Raw genomic sequence first — 8,955 nt, forward strand, 5'->3', positions numbered from 1 at the left:
ATCCTGTTGAGGCAACATTTCTGTCTGATGCTATAGTGCACGATGGCATCGTTTACGCGGTCGACGCACAGATTGGCTGCCTATACTGGTGGAATCTATCGTCGTGTAATTGTTCTATCTCATCTCATCTTTACCTTATGAATACGACTGCCTGTTCATTTGTTACAAATTTAGAATGCATAGCATGTCTATAACCACATCATTGCTATATGTTCCTCTCATTTCCTAGATTTTTATGACCACACATGTTATTGTTAGAGTTGATATGAGAACAATTGGCATCTAATGATTGTTAGAATACATATTATGAGCATAACATCATGATTGCTATATGTTACTCTCGTTTACAAGATTTTTATAACAACGCATGTTATTGCTTAGAGTTGATATGAGAAAGTAGTAGTAAGTGCTATGGTAGAATATGGGTAGGCGTTGTCATAGCTGTTTTCCTCTCATTGTTACATGATGTTTGAACCATGACATATTGCTAGAATATGAAAGCCATTGGCTTATTTTTTTTAACTTGGGGTATGATTATGACCACAGCATTGCAATTCTCTGTCTATGATATGTGTCACTGTTATAATAATCTTAATTCCACACATACTCTGGACATGATTGTTTATTTTTGTCCTTTTTGTCTCCAATTTGAATTGTTGCAGCAGATGCAAATGCGCTGGCCTTCATGATTCCAGGACCTGGAATCATACCAGCCGATGGGTGGTGGTTTATCGCTCGTTCAGCTGACGGCGGTCATTTGATGCTCATTCGCACGTACCAAATTGACCAAACCATTACATCAAACCACATGCAGTACAATGCATGGGGCGTTCATGACATTGAGGGCTATGGCTGCTTCGTGTTCGAGAAAGATGCCAGCTCCGTTGGGCCAGGCGTATTCAACTGGAGGCGGGTTTACAGCCTCGGCAACCACTCCTTGTTCCTCGGGCTCAATTATCCGATCATCCAACCAATCATCGATCATATCACCGGCGATGATTATTGTGCTATGCAACTTCCATTCACGAGGGGGGGGCTGTGTTTACACATCATACCATGGGTTTCATGAATCACCATATCCAGAGATTCGTCGCCATAGCTTGTTGCCAGATAATCTTCAGTGTGTGAAAGGCATCAAGCTTCCATGCGATGGATGGCTTTTGCAAACCCGACATGCGGCGATGTGGTTCATGCCAACAGCAAATATGCACAACTTGATTCGTGCTGATATCTAGACTGAGCCATGTATTCTGCTGCTGTAGCACGACCCTCTTTTGTTGGATATTATGTACTGTTGTTAGTTTGAAGCACTCCTCTGGTTTGAAGGATAGATACCTTCCTGGGATCAAGTGCATCCTAACTCACCTGCGTAGGATGTACTGATAATGATGATGGAGATGCTGTGCAAAAGCCCATATGGGACACCTAGGTGCCTGGGCACCTTGCCTAGAAACCGTTGGATTGCATTAAGATGTGTGCATGTGTGACTAGTATTAACAATAATTGAAAATTGTTAACTATTTTATTAGGAAAGAATTATTGCTTTATATGGACACTTAATGCCCAGACTAGGAAAGATAGAGAAATCACCAATTAATGGTCCATTAAGTCCATGCATGCTCCATGACACGTGCCCTTCTTTCTCTCTTATTCATGCATTACTTTCTTTTTTACATAATAAAATACGAAGTCATATATACAGTTATATGCTTAGGTATATCATCGTCTTGGGTATATAAGGTATGGTTGTCTTTTGTCTCCATGGAAAAATACCCATGTACGTACGGTATAAAATGTACGTGTCCTTGAGCACGTCTCCTTTCAAAGTATATCATTTTGGGGTATGTGTCCAATACCATTAATGGGTATGTCTTCAAGCATATACTTTATATTCAAAAAAGAGTATATTATTATTTTTGGGTATGTCACCACTAAAACTACAAAAAATTCGGGGTATGTCTTGAAGGCAATACGTGTATTAAAAACCCAGATGTTGGTACGTTATATTAGGTATATGTACGTAAACATATCCGGTCTGGATGTCTACATGGTATGTATATGTCCAAAAAAGTAAAAAAATAATTAGGATATCGTTTTAGATTATCTTGTCACCTTACATAGAATAGGAAAACTAGTCTTCAAAAAGTGTGTCCCATCAATAAAATAAATAATGCCCAGACTAGTATATGTACCTTGAAAGTACATCATTAGAAAATACAAGTGTTAATTCAAAAAAATATGAGTGTTGGACACATGAATTACGTTAGTAGGTATATACATCAGTAGGTATATATCAGCAGATATATACATAACCCAAAATATCTTAGGTATATACATCTGTAGGTATATACATAACCCAAAATATTTGAGGTATATACATCAGTAGGTCTATATCACTAGATATATACACAACCGGAAATAAATGTCTAATACCTTGAATAAGTCAGTAGGTATATACATACATAACCTAAAATATCTTAGGTGTGTATACGTAGGAAAACATATAATATTACTTTTTTACAAACCAATCAGAGTGAATGCAAACAAAAATTGGAAACATCTATTTCAAGGAAGGAACATCATGCACAAATAGGCTTCAAGTGCGTACTTGTTAGTTAAACCTATGTATAAATTGTGACACTAAATACGACTAGTAAGTAGTAAAGTACCAGTACTAGTATACGTCGGTCAAATTATTCATCATGTCCACACATTGAATTGACGTGACAACACGCTGCGCGTGAGGTGACACAAGAATCCCGGCGGCGTGTTCGGGTATTCTGGACTTCAGATTTGGAGTACCACTTATCTGTCGAAATCTTTCATCATTCACTTAAAACAGTCGATTGATCATACATTGAGTACCATATAACTGGAATTACCGCTGCAAGTCGAAGAAGGATTGGCTGGTGCTGCCGGCTGGCGTCAAGTTCGATCCCACGGATCAGGAGCTGATCGAGCACCTTGAGGCCAAAGTGAGTGCTGACAGCGCGAGATTTCAGTCTCTCATCGATTTGTTCATACCAACCATCGACAGCGAGCACGGCATATGCTACACCCAACCTGAGAAACTTCCAGGTAAGACACCGATCGGCCGTCTGCTTGCACAAACATATTCCTTTGTTTATAGCTCTATTTTTCTTTTTAGACGCAGACCTGGTGAAGCAATTACAATTTGCCAGTTAATTAAAAGTGAAACAAGTGACTGCAACATGCCAAAGATGTTATGAAAATGCCAACTAGGTACACTAAAACCTGTATTCCACAATACTGCAGGTATCACACTGAGTGGCCTAAGGAAGCATTTCTTCCAGCGCAATTCCAGGGCGTTCAAAAGGGGCACGTGGACGCGTCGCAAGATACAGTCGGAGTGCGGCATTCACACGATGTGGCACAAGACCGGCAATACCTTGCCGGTGATGGTCAAAGGCCGGCAAGACGGGCAGCAAAAAAGGTTCTGGTGCTGCACACCAACAAGAACTTCGACCATCTGAGGACCAACCGGGTGATGCACTAGTACCACCTCGGGGACCTGGAGCAAGAGAAGGAGCGGGAGCTGGTCCTCTACAAGATTTTCTACCAGACGAACACTAGGGCCAGGAGTAAAAAGATTATAAGTTAGTTTGGTATTGGTAGTTGTACTACCTTGTCATCCGCAAGTTGGTATTGTTGTTAACGATCTTTTGGTATGAACTTGCATTTGCTTCCAACCATCATGCCGAGGGTCGACGTTGATATAAAGCTGAATCATTTGTTTCGAAACGAATTTCCAGGCACCTGATTTTTATTATATGGGTAGCATAAGCACCGGCAGTTCGAATTCCCAGTTCTCCAATTTTTTCGAAACAAGTGCATGCACTTATTATCACGATAAAAAAACAATATCCGTGCCGCATCCCAGTTATCAGTCTATACTTGCAGAATTCTCTCGTTTATTGAGCACGTATATTGTTTTTTCAGGTCGAGCAAGTTTCAACTGGGCTATAGACTGCCCAGGGTTGGTTTTGTTTTTAACAGGCCCAGCCCATGACGACAACGGGGCACAAAGATCCAGCAGGTATCTACTGGCCTCTGGCCCGCCAGCGTTAGTTATATTTTGTCTTACAACATCCGCAGGCAGTTTTTTTACTGAATCAAACACATAGCCCAGTTCTATTTTCCTCTTGAAACGCATGTCCTACATCCGTTTTCTAATCTCCACCTATAGTTTTACTAGTTCATATACACGTATCATTATATTGAAAACACATAAAATTCCCTTTTCATATTTACATCCTTATTTTTGTTGTTTTTTCCCACCCAACGCTGATTTTTTTACCACTGGTTTTCCCTTCAACCAACTCAATTGTCCCACGTCTTATTTGCTTGCAAAAACAAAACGATTTTTTGGCAAATCAATAAGTTCTTAAAAAATGTTTATCATTTCGGGATTACAACAGTTCAGACTCCACCGAAATATGCAAAATAAAGTTGAACTTTTTGACCGTGGTCCTAGGCAGAAAATGGGTTGTAATAAATTACTTAAGAATTAGCAAATGGGCTGCAAATTATAAAAAATAGCAAATGGGCTTTATGTTGTCTGCCACAGATTTGGAGGCTGACTTGTGGGACTACTAAGTGCATGCGTACACAAGGTTTCTCAAAAAAGAAACTTAGTCAACACTCGACTCTACCAGCGTCAGACTGTTAGATGTCAATCTAACGGCAATCGTGCTTCTTCAGTCTCTGATCTTCCTGCCCCAGCCGCCCAAACCAGCGCCGTTGGAACCGCCTGCTCCCGCCTACCGTGGCCGGCAGTGCTGTCGGGCAGGCCTCACGACTCCATCATACTCGCATCCCTGGCCTGTCTATCCCTCTACTCACCCACACCTCCTGTTATTTTCCAGCGACGGGAACCGAACTAGTCAACCCTCCTACTCTCAACCGCGTGGGCAGCCACTGCCGTGTCTTCCCCGGCTCCATGTCGTTCCCTTCGTAGGCCTCGCCGTCGTCCACCGCCCTGGTGCTCTCGGCGCGGCGTGGTCAACGATGTCCATCCAACGGCCGTAGTGCTTCTTCAACCTCTGGTCTTCTTGCCCCAGCCGCCCAAAGCAGCGTCAGTCGTGCCGCATGATCCTGCCTCCCGTGGCCAGCTGTGCTGCCGCGGAGGCCTCACCGTCCCCATACTACTCCCACCGCTGGCCAGGCCATCCCTCCACTCACCCACTCCCCCTGTTATTCTGCGGCGACGGCATGCTCACACCGCAGCCGAACCAGTGAACCCTCGTAATCCTCTCCGCGTGGGCATCCATTGCCGCGTCTTCCCCGGCTCCGCGTCGTCCCCTTCCTAGGCCTCGCCATCGTCCACCGCCGTGGTGCTCTCGGCGCGGCGTGGTCAATGTGGTCAACGACCGACTTCCATCGGAAGAGTACTATACGTGGAGAGGCTGACAGCTGGGTCCACGGCAGCCGCAAGGAAGTGCCTCCTTATTACGCGCAAAATAATTATTCCTCCACCTGACAGCGGGGACCCACCGGACGGGCCACCAGTATTTCACGGAAAAAACGTTTCCCCCCTGACTGCTGGGACCCACCGGACAGGCCACCATATTTCACGAAAAAAACGTTTGCCCCTGACTGCTGGGACACACCAGATGGACCACCGTATTTCGCGAAAAAATCGTTACCCCCGCTGTCAGCTCGGACCCACCAGAAGTGCCTCCTTATTACGCACAGAAAAATGAATACTCCCCCTGCTAGCTGGGACCCACCATGATGGGAGGCTGACTTGTAGGCCTACTAAGTTGACGAGGACGGAGGGCTTTGTCAACTTAGTCAATATGAACGATTCTAGCTCCAGTGACCGTACGATGTCCATCCAACGGCCGTAGTGCTTCTTCAACCTCTCGTCTTCTTGCTCCAGCCGCCCAAAGCAGCGCCGGTCGTGCCGCATGTTCCTGCCTCCCGTGGCCGGCTGTGCTGCCGCGGAGGCCTCACCGCCCCTACTATTCCCACCGCTGGCCAGGCCCTGCGGCGACGGCAGCCTCACACCGCAGTCGAACCAGTGAACCCTCGTACTCCTCTCCGCGCGGGCTTCCACTGCCGCGTCTTCCCCGGCTCCGCGTCGTCCCTTTCCTAGGCCTCGCCGTCGTCCACCGCCGTGGTGCTCTCCGCGCGGCATGGTCAACGTGGTCAACGGACGACTTCCATCGGAAGAGTACTGTATGTGGAGAGGCCGACAGCTGGGTCCACGGCCACAGCCCAGTTTTTTTGTGATTTTCCAAGTAAGTCGCTTTGTCAGGCCTGTTGGGCTGCAAATCTTTCAAGACGAGGAGAGCTTTCATTCGGCTGGCCGAGAAAATGGCCCATCAGTAATGAGAAATGGGTTGTACATTTTTAAAACACATCAAACCGGCAATTAGTTTCAAATATCTTTTTTTCATTTTGAGATTTTAAGTTACATTAATTTTTATGCGTGGAGAATTTGTTGGATTTTATATTGATATACATTTATTTTTAAAATCAGTTTGAATGTGAGTCGAAATTTCGGGATTAAAAACAGTTCGGACCGCACCGAAATATGCAAAATTTCGTATAATTTTTTAACCATGGCCACAATATGGGCTGTAATGCTAACAAAAAGAATATGGGCTCCAAAAAAAACCTTAATAATTAGCAAATGGGCTGTAAATTATTAGAAATAATGGCAGATGGGCTGTATGCTGTTTTCCACGGATTTGAGGCTTTCCTAAAAAAAGGTTGACGCACAAGCAGTGACTGTTGGATGGCCATCCAACGGCCGTCGTGCTTCTTCAATCTCTGCTCTTCCTGCTCCAGCCGCTCAAACAAGCACCGGCAGGACTGCCTGCTCCCTCCTCCCCGCGGCCGGCTCTGCTGCCGCGCAGGCCTCACCGCCCCACCGTACTCCCATCGCTGGCCTAGCCATCCCTCTACTCACCCACACATGTTGTTATTCTCCGGCGACGGCAGACGAACCAGTAAACCCTCGTACAGTCGTACTCCCCTCCGCGTGGGAAACAAATGCCGAGTCTTCCCTGCCTCCGTGTCGTTCCCTTTCTAGGCCTCGCCGTCGTCCACCGCCCTGGTGCTCTCGGCGCGGCCTGGTCAACATGGTCAACGACCGACATGCATCTGAAGTGGACTGTACGTGGAGAGGCCGACAGCTGGGTCCACGGCCGCACGCAAGGAAATGCCTCCCTATTACGCGCAAAATAATGATTCCTCCACCTGACATCAGGGACCCACCGAAAGAGCCTCTGTATTTCGCGAAAAAAACGTTACCGCCGCTGACAGCTCGGACCCACCAGCTATATCTTCGCACGCAAGGAAGTGCCTCCTTATTACGCACAAAAAAATGAATACTCCCCCTGATAGCTGGGACCCACCATGGTGGGAGGCTGACTTGTGGGCCTACTAAGTTGACTGGGACGGGGGCCTTTGTCAACTTTAGTCAATATGAACGATTCTAGCTCCAGTGACCGTACGATGTCCATCCAACGGCCGTAGTGCTTCTTCAACCTCTGGTCTTCTTGCTCCAGCCGCCCAAAGCAGCCCCGGTCGTGCTGCATGCTCCTGCACCCCATGGCCGGCTGTGCTGCCGCGGAGGCCTCACCGCCCCCTACTTTTCCCACCGCTGGCCAGGCCCTGCGGCGATGGCAGCCTCACACCGCAGCTGAACCAGTGAACCCTCGTACTCCTCTCCGCGCGGGATTCCACTGCCGCGTCTTCCCCGGCTCCCCGTCGTCCCCTTGCCAAGCCTCGCCGTCGTCCACCGCTTTGGTGCTCTCGGCGCGGCGTGGTCAACGTGGTCAAGGAACGACTTCCATCGGACGTGGACTGTACGTGGAGAGGCTGACAGCTGGGTCCACGGCCGCAGCAAGGAAGTGCCTCCTTATTATACAGAAAATAATGATTCCTCCACCTGACAGCTGGGACCCACTGGACGGGCCACTGTATTTTGCGAAAAAACATTCCCCCCTGACTGCTGGGACCCACCAGCTACATCTTCGCACGCAAGGAAGTGCGTCCGGACAAAAAAATGATTCGCCCCCCTGACTGCGGGGACCCACCAGCTACATCTTCGCATGCAAGGAAGTGCCTGACAGTCGGGGCCCACCTGGTCGAAGCGTACGTAGCGTTGTCATTCTGGTCGCGAACGTGTACGTACATATATACTGGTGGATGTAGAGGCGCGCATGTGCCGTAGTAGAGGCGCGTACGTGTCGTAGTAGAGGCGCGCATGTAGCATGTACACGTACGTACAGCGGCCAGGGTGCAAGAAAGAAAATACGGCCACGTATGTGTACATACGGGCGGGGTCTCGAACGCCTACTCGCGCATACGTACGGCCAGGGCTCGTGTACATGGCTGGTTCGGAACGGAGAAACAGCGTCGTCGTCGTGTTCATGGGGAGGCAACGGAATGCGTCATGTTCATGGGGAGGCAACGGAATGCGTCGTGTTTATTGGGAGGCAACGGAACGCGTGGGAGCCAACCGGCTGGGTCGGAACGGAATGTGTGGTCGTGTTCATCGGGAGGGCTTGGATGGAACAGGCGATGGAAACGAGGCCTGGCATACCGCAGAACAGAGGAAACGGACCTCCTACGGTCGAAACGGGGGTCCTGTTGATCGGGAGGGGTGTGGCATACCGCAAAACAGAGGAAACGGACCTCCTACGGTCGAAACGGGGGTCCTGTTGATTGAGAGGGGTGTAGCGTACCGCAAAACGGACCAAACAGACCTCCTACGGTCGAAACGGGGGTCCTGTTCATCGGGAGGGGTGTGGCGTACCGCAAAACGGGACTCCACGGGATACTGTTCATCTCCACCGTCGACCTCCTCCAGCCTCCACGGGCTACCGTCGACCTCCTCCAGCCTCCACGGGCTCCTGTTCATCCAGCCTCCACCGCGCGACACTCCACCGGCTACTGTTCAACCACCCCTCCACCATCTAC

The sequence above is a fragment of the Triticum aestivum genome, chromosome 5D (assembly GCF_018294505.1).
Source record: "Triticum aestivum cultivar Chinese Spring chromosome 5D, IWGSC CS RefSeq v2.1, whole genome shotgun sequence".
Taxonomy (NCBI): domain Eukaryota; kingdom Viridiplantae; phylum Streptophyta; class Magnoliopsida; order Poales; family Poaceae; genus Triticum; species Triticum aestivum.